Raw genomic sequence first — 19,752 nt, 5'->3', positions numbered from 1 at the left:
CCCTAATCAGAATCTAGTTGTGGAGAGACTAATAGAACTTTCAGCCCACCCAAGGGAGACCACGGTGTACAAACTTCCTGAAGGTGGGGGAAGTCCTGGACTCTTGCCCTGCTGAGTTCTTACCCTGCCAATTTGCCTCGAAAAAGCCACTGGGCTCCCTGGTCCTTGGGTGTCTAAAGTGTTTAACAACCAACAAAAATCACAGGCAAATCTGCTTTGTTTTCATGGTTCGGTAGGTATTTGCTGTGTATCATTTCTTCTGGTCCATGAAGCACAGAAGGGCAGGATACAGAGAGGCTGCCCTCAAGAAGCAGAAGGAACAAGCTTAATTTATTCAGGAGGGAAAAGTTAGGCTTTTACAGGCTATCAACAAATACTGATTGGGAACCTCCCTTTTTCTAGGGCTCTTCTCAGGGCCACAGTCCCCCTTCTTTCTCTCAGGTCAGTTACAAGCTGGTGCAGCTGCTGAATGAACTTCCTCCCCTCCTCTTTTCTCCCTCTTATTCTTCCTTCCTTCCCCTGTCCTATATTTATTCAGAAAATATTCATTGAACACCTATAATTTATCAGGCTCTGGAAAGACATCCCTGAGTGAGCTGATAGGGTTCCTGTCCTTGTAGAGTGTATGTTCTCCTTGCAGCAACAGACTACAAACAAACTATAAGCAAATACGACGATTTCGGATTTTAACCCATGCCCTGAATCAACTGAAGACAGCAGGGTTTGGTAAGTGACTTGAGGGGGCACAGCTGGATGGGAAGGTGTGAGTCTCAAGAAGCCCTATGAGAAGGAGCTACCATGTGGCTGGGGGACCAGTGCCTAATCCAAGGGTGGAGACATGAACCATCCCCATTTTTACAGGAGAGAAACTAAAGCATAGAACCTGTCCAAGGTTAAATTAGTTGTGGATCTGGGGTCTGAACCTAGGTCATCTGCCTGTAAAGGCCCTTCCTCCGCAGTGTGAAGCTGCCTGCACCACCATGCTACCCTGTTCTTCCTTCCTCTCCTCCCCCTTTCCTCCCTCCTTCAGCTTCTCCATCTATCATGAGTGGATAATGATTTTGTCCTACCTTACCGCTGACCCCCTTGATAATATTGACCTAGCGGGGAAGTTGTAAGGCATAACTAATAAAAATGACAATGAAGCATTTGCCAACAGAAGGTGTACTACTGAATGCTAATATCGGTGAGAGCCTGTCTGTGATGCTAGGGCAGATTTATTAGACAGCTGTTTAGCCAGCATGAGTTTCCCTGCCCCCAACTTCACCAGGCAGCTGAGTCCAGTTCGAGCAGCTCTGTGCTCTAGACTTTTGCTGTTACCTCTCTGTGGTCCCTTCTTATCTGGATGTGCAACAACTCAAACACTCTTTTCTGCAGTGGATTGGGCTTGGCTGTCAGGGGAACAATGGATAGCGTGCTGGGTATGCAGCCATGAAGGTTGTGGGGTCTGCCCCACGGGTCCCCTGCGAAAGAGAGAGAGAGAGAAACACAAACGAGTGATCTGTCTATGGCTGTAAAATGGGGTGGCAGTACTGACTCCCTCATAGAGCTATTTAGAGCTTTAAATGAATTTATATATATGCAAAGGGCTTAGAAAGTATCTAGTAGACAAGTGCTTTAAATACCTCTAAGTGGAGGTGTCAGTACCTGCAAGTCTACTGATATTTGACTTTGAAAATGTGTGCCTTCAAAGGGGCTAGATGGGAGACAAGGCTGTTGGCAAGCACCAGGTTGTGAAGAAACTTGTGTGCCTGGCAGAGGCGAACCATAGGGAAACTGCCGAGCCTCCAGCGTATATATTTGATTGTATGTATATGTGTATGCATGTATGTATGTCTATATACGTATATACATGTGTGTATGTATAGAAACATATATACACATATAAATGTATATGTGTGTGTTTGTATATACATGCACCCCTCCACCCCGACTTCCCAGGGTCTTAGCTGTAGGGGCAGATTGTGGTGGGTGAGGTCAGGTTGAGGAGAATGACTTGAGTGAGAGAGGCACTTAGAGGAGGTTGGCAGTGCGTTAGACTCACTTTTCCTGGAGAGCATCCTGGAATTTGAAATGATTGAGAATGAACACTGCGTTGTGAAAAGGATATTAATTTTGGTGGCCAGATATGCCTGAATTTGAATCTTGACCCCAAAAACATTGTCTGTCTGTATCTGTCTTTCTGTATCTATCTATCTATCTATCTATCTATCTATCTATCTATCCATCCATCCATCTGTCCATCCATCCATCCATCCATCCGTGCATCCGTCTGTCTGTATGTCCACCCGCCCTCCCGCCTGCCTGCCTGCTGTGGTCTGAATGTTTGCGCCCCCTCAGAATTTGTATGCTGAAATCTAACCTGCTGTGTGAGGGTATTAGGAGTTGGGCCTTTGAGCAGTGAGGTCTTGAGGGTGGAGCCCCCATGAGTGGGATTAGTGCCCTTAAAAATAGGCACAAGGGAGCCTTTCACCATGTGAGGACGTAGCAAGAAGTGGGCCATCTGTGAACAGAAAGCAGACTCTCACCAGACACTGAATCTGCTGTTGTCTTGACCTTGGACTTCCCAGCCTCTAGAACTATGAGAAATAAATGCCTGTTGTTTATAAGCTACCTAGTCGGTGGCATTTTGTTATAACAACTTGAACAAATTAAGAGTCTGCCTACCTACCTGGAAGCCAGACTGCTTATGGAGGATGAAACCAAGCATGAAAATCCAGATGCTGTCCTGCCCTGTTCATGGATGAATTTTTGCTCTTCATTTCTTCGCCCGCAGCCCACAGAGGTTGCTCGCTGAGTCAGGCCTGGAGTTCCCATCACTCTTAGACCCTTTTTATTTGTAAAAACAGTGTGGGCATCAGAACACCAGGCCATGTCTTTGTTTGCTTATTTAATGACAACATTGAATGCGAAAGAGGAAAAGTTTGGAGATAATTGGACTCAGGAGGGTTGCCTGTGTTTTTGGAGGTGATGAACAGTTGATAGTCTCATAAGTAGTACTTATGATGATCTGCAAATGGTTTAGCAGCTGAATCTCTTACTTCCATGGCACCTCTCCTCGTGATTTTACTCTCCCCACAAACCCTTTCTGGTTCTCTGCAGATGCATGAGACTGCACACTCACAGGGCTCTGCTGAGCCATCTGCATGGATGTGAATACATACATGCCTTCCGGTGTGGTTCACAGAAAGACAGAGTTCAGATCCTTGCTACAATTCTCTGCTGAGAACTCATGGCCAGGCAGTCTCTTCCCTGAAGTGGCAAGCCCAGGTGTGTGAGTCCCTGGGCTGGGTTGATAGACAGATGTTTGCACTTTGCACACCATCAGATTACTAAGAATGGTTCTTGGCTGAAGAGTCCTTTCTGGTTGTAGAAGCCACCATCAAAAGCCAGTCCCTCAACCACTTATTTTAAAACAGATGAAGGCAACCCAGTGCTTTTTCTCTGATGGCACATTCTCCCGGCATGAGGAAAGGAACATAATTGGAAAATGGGCAATATTCACAGAACAATTACTGTGCCTCTTAATGAGGTTTGCATGAAGGCTTCCAGTGAATTAATGAAGAGCAATGATTTTGCCATTCACGTTGAACAGCTGGACAACAATGATAAGGGTGCAGACTGTGAGGTCTCTGGCTTAGACGAGGTGATGAGGACCGGAGGAAGTTCTAGCTTCTGCCCTTCTTCAGTTCTCCTTTGGTCTCACTACTGTCCTGGGAGAAACTGAACGTGCTAGGCTGCCAGACTGTGCTGCCCCAACAAAAAGTGAGAAGAACCAGTTTGGCTGGGCTGTGGGCTTGCATCTTCCTTGGACTGTTTTTCTAGATATATTCAGTGGCAGATCATTAAATCTCCTCCTTTACTGGGCTATTCTTATTAGGAATTATGGTGACTTTTGGAGGGCAGTGTGTCTTGCGGAAAGCAGCATACCATGTTGAGTTGAAGATATGAGTCTAAATTATGGCCTTGTCGTTTAATGTCTGTGTGTTCCTTGCACATGTTGTTTCGCTGCAGGCAGGGAGCTGCAGTTTCTTCACTTGAACAAAAGGCGATCATACTTACATAGGTGACCTGTTGTGAGTATCAAATAGCCTGTATGAAATTACATTATGCATATGTTAGTATCAGTCAGGGTTCTCCAGAGAAATGACCCAATAGGATGGTGTAGTTGTACAAACACACACACACACACACACACACACACACACACACACACCTTGATTTTAAGGAATTAGCTTATGTGATTGTAGGGCTAAGTCCAAAGTTGTGGGTAGGTCACACTGGCAGGCTGGACTCTTGGGCAGAAAATGAAGCTGTGGTCCTGAGGCAGAGGCAGAATTTCTCTTCCAGGAAAACTCAGTTTTTCCTTTTAAGGCCTTCAGCTGATTAGATGAGGCCCATCAATACAATTGAGGATAGACTCTTTTACTTAAAGTCAACTGATTGTAGATATTAACCACATCTACAAAATAACTACCAGAGCACCTGGACAGTGTTTGATTAAGTAACTGGGGACCATAGCCTAGCCAAGTTGAAACATAAAACTAACCATCACAGTCATTATTATTGTTACTGATGTGTCAGGAACCAAAGTATTTGACCCTGTTGGGCCCTATTGGGGACTGTTGGAAAAGCATGATTTGCTTGCCTGACATGTGCTTAGTGTCTTAGCTTTAGGGATAGATTTTCAGGGGTGAGGTCAGGTTGAAGAGAATGATTTGAGTGATAGAGGCACTTAGAAGAGGTTGACAGTCCATCTGACTAGCCTTTCTTGGAGAGCATTCTGGAATTTGAAATGGTCGAACAAGAGTGAATACTATGTCATGGAAAGGATATTAATTTTGGAGACAAGATATGATTTACACTCTTGGCCTCAGCATGTCTTTCTTCCCCCATCGAGATACGTAAGTTAACTTCAGTGATGCTTTTTAAAGTTTTTTCTCTAAACAGGAAAAATTAATATTTACGTTTTAGGCTTGTTGCAAGAGTGTGGAGTATCTCTGGCATGATTTAAACACTCAGTAAATACTTGTTTCCCTCCTTGCATGTTTGTTCAGTGTTCATTGAGTTGTTCTAATGTGACGTTTGTTCTAATGTGGAGATTTTCCTATAAGGTATTTAAGGCTGAAGTTGGGAGCATCGCAGAATGCAAGAGTTTGGGAAAAACTGGAGATACCAGTCAAGATGGAGAAAAGGATGGAGTTCAAGGGTACCTGGGCTTCCTGTCTTCACTGTGAAGATGCATTTCACCATGAGATCTTTACTAGGCAGAAAAGATGGAACATCCTGCAGTAGTGTTTTGTCATCGAGCCCACAGCCAAGGTCGAACAGAAGCTGTATGTTGTTCCTCAATGGTTGTGTCCAAATGGGAATGAGTAAGACTTCAACATTTCTGAAGATGAATGGTCACCATTCTCAATTCTGTTTTATGTATCTGGTGGGCCGTTGAGCAGAAGAGATCCCAGATGTCAGACACATCTGTCCTACACCAAGATGTGTGTGTGGGACATTGCTGGAACTATGTTTTGTTTCTGGTCTTGTGGCATTTGACTATCGGAGATGAACAAAAGAGCATGCAATCCTGGTGTATTTCCACAAGCTTCTCAGGACTAGGGCTTGACAGTCTTGCCTGGGGAAGCTTGTTGCTTCTTAGAGTGGCACTTCTTTTTTTTTTTTTTTTTTTTCTTGAGACGGAGTTTTGCTCTTGTTGCCCAGGCTGGAGTGATGGCACGATCTTGTATCTTTACTAGAGACGGGATTTTGCCATGTTGGCCAGGCTAGTCTCGAGCTCCTGACCTCAGATGATCCACCTGCCTTGACCTCCCAAAGGAGTTGGGATTACAGGGGTGAGCCACTGCGCCCGGCCTAGAGTGGCACTTCTTAATGCAGTAGATGTACTTCATACCACCATTTAAACCAATACTAAGAGAATAGTCTGTATTCATATGCCAATTTGGTACCACCTAATGGGAGAAAACCAGAAAGCAAACAGTGCTAGTTGCATTAAATATCTCTGTTTTATTTGTCTTTTAATATCTTTGTCTCCTTGAGGAGGCTGTGGACTTCTTGAAGGACGGACGGTTTTCATCTCTGTGCTTCATTGTCTAGCACAGGGCCTGGCGTGTTGTCAGGGCATAGTACCTGTGTGTTGAATGAGCAAATAAACTGTGAAGAAACTTCTTGATCTTTGTTGGCCTGGACAGCTGTTGAGGCTTGACTGTGCTTATGGAATGAAATATCCACACAAAGGAAAACTTGGTAATAGCCCAGAACCCCAAGGGGATCATTGCAGAGGGACTGATAGATGGGCAGGATGGCCTGGTGAGGCCTGCGCCATCTGTGCCTTCAACCCGGCGGATCAAAGATGAACGTGTGATTGAGTGAGGCCTCACTAATGACAATGCACCCTGGCTGGAAAATGCACAGCAGGAGGCTCTCGTTTGAATCTCAGTTTTCCTAGGAGACCTGAATGAAGAGAAAAGGCACCGCAGTATGCAAAGAGAGAGTCATCACTTGTGCATGTGTCTGGGGGAAGTAACGAATAGAAGACATTACATGTCAAAAAGAGCCTCGTCCAAAATGAAGCCAAGTGACTGTCACAAGTTCTGGGCAGGTGAGATGCTATGTCAGAACCGTGAGAAGGCAGGGGAGGCCAGGCACAATTCCCAATATGTTTTAGAGCATACCTGGAGCTTAGCATAGCCCTAACTTCGTGGTCCAGCCCTTTGGGGCATGTGCTCCTGGAACCTTAGATATTAAGTGCCCTTGAGTGGGAAAATAAATGAGTTTTTAATGTCTGTGTGTACATGTTGTTAATCGTTTTCTGCATTTGCCACCTGGGTTGAACCTGTCAAATTAGTTTCCAGTAGTCCCTTTTAATGCATTGTTATATGCCCAAGGTGGAAATCTCAGAGTCATCCTTAGAGACTTTCTGTAGCCAATTTCCCCTTTCCTTGTTCCTCTCTTACTTAGGTCATGCAATTGAGCGCTAAGCCCTGGTCAGCCCATTTCCTGTGTTCTGGTCTTTTTCTTTCCATTTGTCACAGTGCTGGGCTGGGCTCCCATTATCCCTGGCCTGAAGTATTTCACTAGCTGATGCTCCGGCCTCCTCCTTCCTGTGTCTCCTAATCCATCATTCTTATACTGCCAGAATGACTTTTCTAAGGCTCAGAGCAGCTCATGGCATTCCCTGCTTGAGCCTCTTTGATTACTTCTTCTTGCCTCTAGAAAAAGTTTGAACAATTTACCGTGACGTAATAAAGCTGTTCCCAGTTGGGCTCTGGCCTTCTTTCCTGGTCTTGGGCCCCACCTCTATATACCAAATCATGATTTTACCACTTCCTAAATACAGCATGCTCTTCCACGTTGTGAATATTTGGGAAATCTTTTTTTCCTTGGAAAGCCTGTTAACTTTTTCTCCCTGTCAGACTCCTAGTAATCCTTCAAGACTCAGGTTTTGTTGGTTGAACTGAAGCTCATGCAAATGATCACTTAAGAGGTGCTGAGATTGGCATACTTCTCCAGAGTGCCTGGCTTTAGTGTAGTGGAAATTCTCTTCAGCCACGAGTGTCCCACAAGGGAGCCTAGTTTGTTCATGTCTTTACTTGCTCTGCTAAATTATGTTTTATTAATGTGTGTGCTTGTACTGTTGCTCAGGCTACTGTGCTAATGACTGATAATTGCCTTAATGAGCTATTTGTAAGAAATACAGTAATACCAGTAGGGATGAAACCAGACCCCACCACAGCTGGTGGTCTAATAGCCTTTTGACTGACTTTATGGAGGAGCAGACTGCAGGGTTATTGCAGTTAACATAAGCAAGAGCTCAGAATCACCCACTTTTCCCTGAACACCCAATTTACCCATCTTCCACTCACGCATTAATCATGTTTATATGAGTCGGGGGCAGGTTAGGTTATGCTGCAGTAACAGATCTCACATAGAACAAAAAAATCACTTTGGGAGGCCGAGGCAGGTAGATCACGAGGTCAGGAGATCGAGATCATCCTGGCCAACATGGTGAAACCCCGTCTGTACTAAAAATACAAAAATTAGCTAGGCGCGGTGGCGCACACCTGTAGTCCCAGCTACTTGGGAGACTGAGGCAGGGAAATTGCTTGAACCCGGGAGGCGGAAGTTGCAGTGGTCCAAGATCGCGCCATTGCAGTCCAGCCTGGGCAACAGAGCAAGACTCCATCTCAAAAAAAAAAAAAAAAATTCATCCCTCACCCCGTACTACAAGTCCGTCACAGGCTACTCATGGCACTGCTGCATGCTGTCTTCACTCTGGGATCCTGATAGTGAGGCAGTCTCTATCAGGACTCTTGCTAGTCCTTAAGGTAGAGAGAAAAGGGCGCATAATGGTTCTTAAAGCTTGCAGTGAGTTGCATGCATTCTTATTTCATTGGCCAGAGTAGGTCCCATGGCTGTTCTGGGGCAGAGAAGTTCTACCTTGATGTGCTCAGAGCTGAAGAGCTGATATTTGTGAACAATATGAGAACCACCACACCATTGTAGAATCTTGGATTCATGTGCCTTATGTAATTTGCTTCTGGGGAGTCAAGAGGGAGATTTTACTGCCTTCAGCGGAGGTCCAGAGAGTACTGTGGGACCAAGAGTATCGGGCTATGGCTTTGGGTTCAGCCAGTCCTTGGTTCAGATCCTGACCAGCACTTGCTAGCTATATGATCTTGGTCAGTGTAAACTCTCTCAACCAATTTCTTTACCTGCAAACGTGAAAACAGCAATACCTATTTTGTAGGATTGTTACGTATTCCATGAGATAATGGGTTGAAAAGTTTTATAATTTCGTCATAATAAATGTTAGTTCTCTTCCCATCCCCCATGCTGTGTCTTGTTCAGAGTGAGAGATCTGGTGTCTGTTGCATGCAGACTACTGTAGTTTTTTTTCTGTGCTCTCCTGGGTGGTAGCAACACCCGCCTATAACTACAAGTGCTTGAAATGTGGCTAGTACCACTGAGGAACTGAACTGCAAATTGTAAAATCTTTATTACATCTAAAAAGTGAAGCAGTGTAAAGTTTTTTTTTTTTTTTTTTTTTTTTAACACAAGCTTCTGGTTTTGCAGGTACTATTTCACTTCAGTCATTGAAAATTTAGCACCCCAATTGAGATGTACTTAAGTGTAAAATATGCATCTGATCTTGAATATTTAGTATGGAAAACTATAAAATATCTCATTAGTTATTTTTATATTGATGATATGTTGAAATAATATTTTCATACATTGGAGGAAATAAGGTATATTATTTAAATTAGTTTCACCTGTTAGCTCTTTTTAAAATGTGGCTACTAGAAAATGAAAAACTATACATGTGGCTAACTAGCATTATATAATATTTCCATTGGAAAGTGCTGGTTTAGACATGCAGAGTGTGAGGCCCACACCTCTCTGGAAATTCAGTCTATTCATCCATCTGTCCTTGCATCTAATAATACATATTTATTGACAACTTCCTATGTGCTATGCACAGGTGTTGTGCTAAGCTTTTGGGAGCCAGTGCTGGTCAAAACAGGCGTATTCTCTGAGCTCACTGCTTATTGAGGGCATGGAACATATAGTTGTGTATGTTCATAAGTATAAATGGTAGCTCCATCTAGAAAAGTGAAGGAGGCTAGGGAAATACATCACACAGGACCTGATTTTTTTTTTTTTTTTTTTTTTTTTGAGATGGAGTCTCACTCTGTCACCAGGCTGGAGTGCAGTGGCGCAATCTCAGCTCACCGCAACCTCTGCCTCCTGGGTTCAAGCAGTTCTCTTGCCTGAGCCTCCTGAGTAGCTGGGATTACAGGCACCCACTACCACGCCCAGCTAATTTTTGTACTTTTAGTAGAGATGGGGTTTCTCCATGTTGGCCAGGCTGGTCTTGAACTCCTGACCTCAGGTGATCCGCCCACCTTTGCCTCCCAAAGTGCTGGGATTACAGGTGTGAGCCACTGCGCCTGGCAGGACCTGAGCTTTTTAATACATGGGGTGGGTGGGCGGGGTTAGGGAAGGATGTACCGAGTTTCTGAATAAGGAGAGAAGAATGGATGAAGATGGGTCTGGGATTTGAGACCCACCAGGCAGTGTTAAGAGCTTGTGCCCAGGTTCTGAGGCTGAGGGGGAAATAGGTTTAATGGTGCTACTGGGTCTGTCTTCAACTACTGCTTTGGAAGTTCACAAACAGTTCATGGGAAAATGTGAAGAGGATAGACTTTGCATGAAACACTGGTTCCTTTTGTTACATCCTCAAAGAAGTGCAACTCCAGTGTACTCGTCACTGTGAAATTGATCCGGCTCACATGTGGGGTGGTGAGCATTGTCAGGGCAGGGGAATACGGGGCTTTATTCTTCTTTATGATCCCAGCGTTGTGCAGGGTGCCTTGTGCTTTGTAAACATTCCATAAATACTGTTTGATATCATTTGCATATTACTGGAGAAAACTTACTATCTGGATTCCCCTCAACCTATTTGTGCCATGCACCTTGGTGGTAGGGGCAGGGAGGGGCTGCTTTTGTGTTCTTGCTGAGTCTCAGCACTCTGGCAAGGCTTCATCTTTCTTTTCTCCCCATAAGGAGTTGGATGAACATAACAAGAAGAGAACAGCCTAATTTAAAAAGTGGATCAAAGACTTTAACAGATACCTCCCCAAAGAAAATATGCAGATGGCAGATAAGCACATGAAAAGATGCTCCATGTCGTATGTCATCAGGGAAATGCAAATAAAACAACAGTGACATACTGCTACACACTTATTAGAATGGCCAAAACCTGAAACACTGGCACCACCAAATGCTGATGAGGATGTGGAGCAACAGGAACTCTCATTTGTTGCTGTCAGAATGCAAAATGGTATAGCCACTTTGGAAGACAGTTTGGCAGTTTCATATGCAACTAAACATACTTTTACCATACAACCCAGAATCTCACAACTTGGTATTTACCCAAAGGAGCTGAAAACTTACGTCCACACAGAAACCTTCACATAGGTGTTTAAAGCAACTTTATTCATGATTGCCAAAACTTGGAAGCAGCTAAGGTGTCCTTAAGTAGGTGAATGGATAAATAAACCATAGCACATCCAGGCAATGGAATATTATTCAGTGCTGAAAAGAAATGAGCCATCAAGCCATGAAAAGACATGGAAGAAATTTAAATACATATGACTAAATGAAAGAAGCCAATTTGAAAAGGCTACTTACTGTTTTCCAACTGTGACATTCTGGAAAAGGCAAAATTCTGGAGATAGTAAAAAGATCAGTGGTTGCCAGGGGTTGGGAAGAGGAAAGGATGAATCAGCAGAGCTCAGACTATTTTTAGCGCAGTAAAACTACTCTGTATGATATGTGTAATTACATATTCCTCAAAACCAATAAGATATTTATCAAAAATGAACTGTCATGTAAACAGTGGACTTTAGGCGATAATGATGTATCAATGTAGGCTCACCAGTTGTAAGAAACTTACCACTCTGATGGGGGATGTTGAGATTGGGGGAAGCTGTGCATATGTGGGAGCAGGAGGTATATGGGAAATCTCTCTATACCTTCCTATCTTGCTGTGATCCTAAAAAATAAAGTCTATTTTTAAAAAACTAAAGACCTGGTTACGAAAGTGAATGCTTATTGAACACCTACTACATGCTGGTTCCTAATAATTAATCGTGTAGATTAATTTATTTAATCCCAAACAGTCCTGTGAGGCAGGTAACATGACTGTCCTCCTGATTGTGCAGATAATGAAACTGAGCACAGAGAAGTTAAGAAATTAACTCAGGGTCACATAGCTTGGAGGTGGGAGAGCTGGGATTTGCATACAGACACACTGTCTCTAGAGCTTTGCTTTTAATGACTTGTTGCCTTACCTGCTGCAAACAAACTGCCTATCCAGCTGTCTTTGTGGAAGTTGCATGGTTTGAAATTGCAAGGAAGAGGATTTTTTTTTTTTGAGACGGAGTCTCACTGTGTCGCCAGGCTGGAGTGCAATGGTGAGATCTCAGCTCGCTGCAGCTCTGCCTACCAGGTTCAATCGATTCTCCTGCCTCAGCCTCCAGAGCAGCTGGGACTACAGGCACGCGACACCATGCCCAGCTAATTTTTGTATTTTTACTAGAGATGGGTTTTCACCATGTTGGCCGGGATGGTCTCGATCTCTTGACCTTGTGATCCACCCGCCTCAGCCTCCCAAAGCGCTGAGATTACAGGCATGAGCCATCACGCCCGGCCAAGGAAGAGGATTTGAAGTCAGCTCTGAGTCTTATTATCTTCCTCCGAGCAGCACAGCTGGCATCATTGCATCACTGAGAGCCTTCTAAGGCCCGTACACGGCTCTGGGTACCCAGATTCAAAGATGAATTAGCTCTTGCCCTGTTTTCAAGGAGCTTATAGTTGAGGAGATGTCACATTACAGATAATTTCAATGTAATGATACAGCCATATTCTCGGAAAGTGTTCAAGGAACTGTTTGTCCTCTTGATGTATGTGATTATGTCAAGAGGTGTTCCTGCAGAAGATCCTGTAAACACTGGGGCTGGAAAATGTGCCAGGCTTATTGGTGAGACTCTAGGCTGCCCTGGAGGCCAGACTTTTGGACTGCAGCTTGCTCACGTGTGTCCCTAGCTCCATTTGCTTCAGCTACCCACTTCTGGTTTTGGTTTCAGTATCTGATGCTCCCAACACCTCACAGGAAGCTTGCAAAACTGTTGCCATAAACTTAATTTCTAGCAAGGGGCAGAGAAAGAAGTCAGATACAAGAGATCACATATTGTTTGATCCTATTCATAAGATATATCCAGAGTGGGTAAATTTATGGAGACAGAACATACATTGGTTATTACCAGGGGCTGGGAGGGAGGGAGAAAGGGCAGAAGCTGCCTGATGGGTGTGGGGTTTTGTTTTGGAGTTAATGGAAAAGTTTTGGAATTAGATTGAGGTGGTGGTTGCACAACATTGTGAATGCACTAAATAAATGCCTCTGGGTTGTTTAAAATAGTTCATTTTATTTTATGTGAATGTCACCTTAATTTCAAAAAATAATAATCATAAAATGTAGCAAGGGGAAAGACACATTAGACAAAGTTCATTGTGACAGTGAACATTTTTTGAATGGAAGAAAAAAATTGGAAGAGAAAAAATAGGACATGTTAGGTATAATGATGGTTGTTATTTTATTTTATTATTTACTTATTTATTTAATTTTTTGAGACAGAGTCTTGCTCTGTCACCCAGGCTGGAGTGCAGTGGTGCGATCTGGGCTCATGGCAACCTCTGCCTCCCAGGTTCAAGCAATTCTCCTGCCTCAGCCTCCCCAGTAGCTGGGATTACAGGCACCTGCCATCATGCCCAGCTAATTTTTTGTATTTTTGCAGAGATAGGGTTTCACCATGTTGGCCAGGCTGGTCTCGAACTCCTGACCTCAGGTGATCCACCCGCCTCAGTCTCCCAAAGTGCTGGGATTACAGGCGTGAGCCACCGCGCCCGGCCAGGGTTGAGTCTTTACTCTGAATGAAGTTGGGAGCCATTGGAGTGGTTGGGGCAGAGGAAAGAGATTCCTTGGCTTGCTTTTCTAAAAGATCTCCTTGGTTACTGACTTGAGCAGAGCTTGCAGACAAGGATAGAGGAAGGGAGATCAGTTAGGAAACTAGGACAGTTGTTTCATTCAAGCAGGAGATGCTGGTGGCTTAGACCAAGTATAGTGGCCAAAGTGTTGGGATATAGTCCAAATCCAGGTGTGTCTTTAAGGTAAATTCAGCAGGATTTTCTGAGATATTGGATATGAGACTAACAGAGGAAGAGGAGTCAAGGGTGTGTCTAGTTTTTTATTTGAGCAGCTAAAGGAAGACCGTTGGTGGAGTTCGGGAGTTGTCCATATATTCTAACTGGGAAGATTGCAAGAGAAACCAGCTTGGGAGAGAACATTAGGAGTTCAGTTTCAGTCTTATTGAATTAGTGGTGCTTTTTCGATACGTCCAAGTGAATATATTGGGCCAGGCAGTGGGATATGAGCCAGGAGTTCTGGAGCAAGGTTAGGGTGGGAGATACAGATTGGAGGTTGCTGGCCTTTGCAGGCCATTGAAAGCCGTGAACCTGACTGGGATCAGCTAGAAAATGCATGATGGTAGAGAAGAGGGGCTGAACTTGACTGCACTCTCTGCATGCTCTGGAAAAATAAAACTGGGTTGCACTGGGGACATTGGGGGCTAGTTCAGTCATTTTTTAGAGCCGGGGTTTTGTTGTTGTTTTTGTTTAAGCCAGGCACTTTAGTCTTACTTTCAGGGAAAATCAAAGTAGGTTGTTCAAGGTACCCAAAACACACAGATATGCAGCTGGCTTTCTGCAAAGTGTTCATGGGAAGAGGTGCCAGGTGTGTGCCTGGTAAGTGTGTGTTTTACTGAGCAGCAGGGAGCTGAACTGTGGATCTCTTGCAGCCTCCCTTTTGATATGTGCGTCTCAAGCAGTCAACCTGCAAATTGTTTTGTATTCAGAAGGTGCCAAATACATGTTCATGGAATGAATGGATAAATGGTCCTTGCCCTTTGTGCCTGAAGACCATGGTAGAAAGGTGCAGTTTATTATTTTATTGTTGACTTCTGGTTTGAACCAAAGAGGTTTTTGCATATACGTTGGCTATTAGAGATCAAGTCTGCGTTCAATGTTGGAGATTTATTATATTTTGGATAGATAGAGGGCTCTAAAGGCAATTCCCAGAGAAATCCAAAACTACTGTCAACAAAGGCAGCATTAGTGGAATCACTGACTAACTTCCCAAAAAGTTATGTTAAGCAGGCCTTTCTAAGGATGGCAGTCAGGATTGCTATGTTCTCTTCTGTATAGGGAGGAGAGTACAGGATGGCAGCCAGGATTGCTGTGTTAATTCTCTTCTGTATAAACAAGAGAGTGCAGAAGATAGTTAACATAACAATCCTGACTGCCATCCTTCAACAGGCCTGCTTACAAAGTTGGCTTTGGCTGGCATCTGGGGACTTGGATTTTAGGAGGGTTCCCATCATTCTCAGACCCGATAAGACTGGGTCACTGTGCTTAAACTGTTGATGCAAACAATATAGTTTATTCTGAACATCTGTTTTCCTTCTGGGAGTCTACAGTTTTGGATGCCTGCCTAACCAGTCCTGGGTGAAAACCCTAGGCACGGAACCTCTAATGAGCTTCCCTCGTAAACATGTTTTCACACGTGTGGTCACAGCTCATTGCTGGAGGAATTAAGTGTGTCCTGTGTGACTCTACTGGGAGAGAACTCTTGAAGCTTGAGCCTGGTTCCCTCCAGACTTTGCCTCATAGACCTTCTTCCTTTGCTGGTTCTACTCTATGTCCTTTTGCTGTGATGAGTCATAGCCATTAGATGCTGTAAGTCATAGCCACATCTACATGCTGAGTCTGGCGAGTCCTCCTAGTGAATTGTTGAACCTCACCTCCTCTGCATTTTTGGTTGTTGGTGTTGTTAAACAGCCAGTCATATCATCTTACGGAGCTATGAATTCCATTAGCATTTACTGGATTCCAGCTATGTACAACATACTTGTAAAACTCCAGTTTGCCTTAGAAACCGAGTCAAACCACCAAATGTGTCCAGGAGTAACTCGTTCCCAAGACATTTCCAGATATCAGGCAATATGGAAGCTACAGAGATGAAGTCTCTGAAGCTCAATTGAGATAGGAAATGTAAGTTGTATAGAAGTTGTATAGAAGCAGAACCCCTAGAACATTGAGGGAAATGAGTGCTCTACCAATTCCATAATGTAATAGTAGCTTTTATTAAGAGGAGGGTCATGAATGCTGTCTTGGGGGAGTTAGAGAAGTGACTTCAAGGCATTGGTGGACTTTGCTGGTGTTGAGAAAGAATATTTTGATCTTCCTTGGTATCCGTCGTCATCTTTTAGCTTTCATTTGTGTGTTGATCTATCCACCCATCTTCCTGTCCATCCAGTTGTTTGTCTACCCACTCACCCATCTATCTGTCCAGCCTTGCCAGGCAGCTTGTTACATTCATGAGCTTTGATTATGTGTTAGGCTGTGTTCAAGACACTGAAGTACTGGGGTGAATTGAGTAGGGTCCCTGCCCTCTTGTGCAAAGGAATGATTTGGTTGGGTGGGAGATGACTAATGAATCCGTACCCTGGTGGTATTGTTTAGGGAGAGGGAGATAGACCTGGGAATAAATATTTATTCCTAGATAGATGTGCACAATTCTTTCTAGGGATACACAGGTACACATGCCCAATTCACCTTGGTGGGTTGAGTGGGGAGAGGGGCAGGGTGACAAATAAGACTTACTTGTCACCTTACCTACTGTATATCTAAGCATATTGTCCATACAAAGAGATCAGTGCAGGAGATGTCCTGTGTCCCTGTCTTCATAACCAGAACGGGGAAGAAAACCTCCTCCTGTGAGTTCCCCGAAGGTTAATTTAAAATATTCTTTTCATTTGGCTTTAAGATTACTCAGAGCCATCTTTAATACACAATTAGGGACATAAGCATTCCTAAAGGTAGGTGGCAGCTGCCTTCATTCACCTGCCAGTGATAATCAAAGGAAGACTCCCAGCCTGTCTAGTCTGGAACATTCAGCAGGGCCTAAGAGCTCTTCCCTAAGTGATGATGGGACTGAAGCCATCTCTGTAGTGCTTCCCTTGCCATTCTGAGCCATTTGCAATGGGAATAAGTGCTTATGGAGTCAGCATCTGTGAGTTGGGGGAGGCAAATTATTACTTTTATTTTTGGCTCTGCCTGGGGTCAGAATTTCCTTTGTTTCTGATTTACCTTTTATTTGAGAAACTTGGCATGATACCTGTGTTCAGAGGATTCATTAGTCATCTCCCTCTCAACCAAATCATTCCTTTGCACGTGTGATTGTTAACCCCTCTTTTTTTTTTTCTCCAGAGTTAGTTATCAGGCATTTTCTCAGAGGACTTTCATAAGGTAGTCTGAACAAATGAAGATATTATTTTCATTAGAGAGTAAAAATAGTAACAGCAAACATTAGGGATGTCAGACAGTGTTTTAAGTGCGTATGTAGCTTTACTCTTTTGATACAACTTATGAAGTAGATGCCATAATTATCTTCCCTGTGTTACATATGAGGAAACTAGTCACTGGGGAAGTGGGGGGTATCAGATAATTTGTCCAGGTACCTCTTCTGATCTTGGATTTTAAAAGGAGTTGGAACACCAAAAGCACAATTCATAAAACAAAATGGATGAACTGGAATTAATCACAGTTTAAAATGTGGCTTTGTAGGAGAATCTGTTAAGAGGGTGAAAAGAGACGCCACTGACTGGGAGAAATGTGTGTAAATGACACATTTGACAGAGGACTCGTATCCTGAATATATAAAAATCTCTCCAGACTCAACATTAAAAACCAAACAATCCAATTAGAAAATGGGCAAAAGACTTAGACATGTCACCAAGGAAAATACACAGATGGGAAATAAGCGCATGAAAACATGCTCAACAACATCAGGGAAATATAAATTAAGACCATAATTAGCTACCATTACACACCTATTAGAATGAATATGATAAAATTTGCTGGCAATATCAGATGCTGGTGAGGTTGCAGAGAAACTGTATCTTTGGTGGGAATGTAATATGGTATGACCATCTGTTTGTCAATTTCTTAAAAAGTTAAATATATACCATATGTATTAGTACCTTTTCATGCGGCTGATAAAGACATACCTGAGACTGGGAAGAAAAAGAGTTTTAATTGGACTTACAGTACCACATGTCTGGGGAGGCCCCAGAATCATGGTACGAGGCAAAAGGCACTTCTTACATGGCGGCGGCAAGAGAGAAATGAGGAAGAAGCAAAAGCGGAAACCCCGGATAAACACTTCAGATCTTGTGAGACTTACTTACTATCATGAGAATAGCATGGGAAAGACCGGCCCCCATGACTCAATTACCTCCCCCGGGTCCCTCCCACAACACATGGGAATTCTGGGAGATAAAATTCAAGTTGAGATTTGGGTGGGGACACAGCCAAACCATATCACCGTATGATCCGGAAGTCACACTTCCAGAAAAATGGAAACTTGTGTTTATAGAAATACCTATACACAAATCTTTTTAAGAGTTTTATTTGTAATAGCTCAAAACTTATAAACCACCCCAAAGTCCTTAACAGGTGAATGAATGAACAAAATGTATATCCTTGCAGTTGAACACTACTCAGCGAGAAAAAGGAATGAACTTGATGCGTGCAATAACTGAGATGGGGCTAAAGGCTATTACGTTGAGTGCAAAAAGCCAGTCTCAAAAGGTTAGAGACTATATGATTCTGTTTGTATAACCTTCTCCCAGTGACAGAATTATAGAGCATAGGAAAAGATAAGTGGTTGCCAGGGACTAGGGTGGGGTGTGAGTATAATGGGGTAGCATAATGGAGTTTCTTCGGGATGATAGAACAGTTCTGTATCTTGATTGTGATGGTGGTTGCACAAATCTGTACATGTGATAATATTTCATAGAACTACACACAAATACAAAAAAGCCTGAATGTATGCAAGAACTAATAAAATCTGAATAAGGTCTGTAGTCTAATTAATTGTATCTTGCTGATGTTACTTTCCTGATTTTGATAATTATAGTTATATAAATTATCACCATTGGGAGGAAACTGGATGAAGGGTACACAGGACCTCTCTGTACTATTTTTGCAACTTCTTGAGAGTCTATAATTTCAAAATGAAAATAACTGTAAAGTTAAAAAACACACAGGGAGGTAGGTATTTAGCAGTCAGAGCTTTTGATATAATCCTTGCCTGCAAGGGGCTTACTATTTGATTGGCAGAGTTTGGTGTACTCACATTAAACTTTTGGAACGGAATGAGTCAGGGGATAGCAAAAAGCTTAGCTTCATAGAGCTAGATGTCTTAAAAATTAAAGCAAGCCATAAGTGCGTGGGGCAGCGAGGATCTTCTTCTTCCCTATTTCCTGGCTAAATAGAGCCCACCACATGCACATGTGAGCACACATGGTCTCAGCAAATTCTAGTTCCTACTTCAGATCCTAGCTCTTCTATGACCTTATCTATGGAGAGGTCTGTATTTTCATTCTCCCCTAAACCAACTATGTCCCCATACCAATACACAAAGTCTTCTTCCTCCATATTACCAAACTGTCCGTTTTCAGTCACTCTTGCTTTTGTTTGTGAGAATGTTCCTTATTGACCGGGCACGGTGGCTCACCTCTGTAATCCAGCACTTTGGGAGGCCGAGGCGGGCAGATTGCCTGAGGTTGGAAGTTCGAGACCAGCCTGACCAACATGGAGAAACCCCGTCTCTACTTAAAATTAGCCGGGCGTGGTGGCGCATGCCTGTAATCCCAGCTACTTGGGAGGCTGAGGCAGGAGAATCGTTTGAACCCAGGAGGGGGAGGTTGTGGTGAGCCGAGATTGCACCACTGCACTCCAGCCTCTGCAACAAGAGCAAAACAACTTCTCAAAAAAAAAAGAAGTTTCTTGTCTGTATATGTTTACAAAAACAGCCATCCCTTTTTGTTAAGGAGTTAGTTGTAGATTTGTTTGTCCCCACCACATGGATTATGCCTTTGTTTTCTCAGCAGCAGTGCCTGGTCATAGCCTGGCTCCAGAAATGCTGCTTAACTGATCAAACAGTGGGCAGTGGTATGCCCGTCTCCAGATGCTTAGTCTAACTTCACGTGGATAGGCTCACATCCTACCCACGGGATTGCAGGTGTTTCTTTGGCGTGATATTCCACCACAGAGAAC

The 19,752-nt window shown here is 43.5% G+C and overlaps 1 protein-coding gene across 11 annotated transcripts in view; it reads left to right on the top strand.

The window, feature by feature from the left end:
• The window catches only part of LARGE1 (LARGE xylosyl- and glucuronyltransferase 1), an 851,853-nt gene that overhangs the window by 104,997 nt on the left and 727,104 nt on the right, over positions 1 to 19,752 (top strand). Inside the window, exon 1 of one of the 11 annotated variants that reach the window (XM_016939064.4) lies at positions 5,687 to 6,613. The exons of the other annotated variants lie outside the window; for them this stretch is intronic. The gene's annotated coding sequence lies outside the window, so the exon portion shown is untranslated. Of the gene's footprint in view, positions 1 to 5,686; positions 6,614 to 19,752 lie in introns of those variants that run through there. 11 annotated transcript variants of the gene reach the window in all.

Source organism: Pan troglodytes, chromosome 23 (assembly GCF_028858775.2).
Source record: "Pan troglodytes isolate AG18354 chromosome 23, NHGRI_mPanTro3-v2.0_pri, whole genome shotgun sequence".
NCBI classification, from domain to species: Eukaryota; Metazoa; Chordata; class Mammalia; order Primates; family Hominidae; genus Pan; species Pan troglodytes.
The sequence above is the reverse complement of the archived record's forward strand: the minus strand, read 5'-3'. Positions and strand labels throughout refer to the sequence as shown.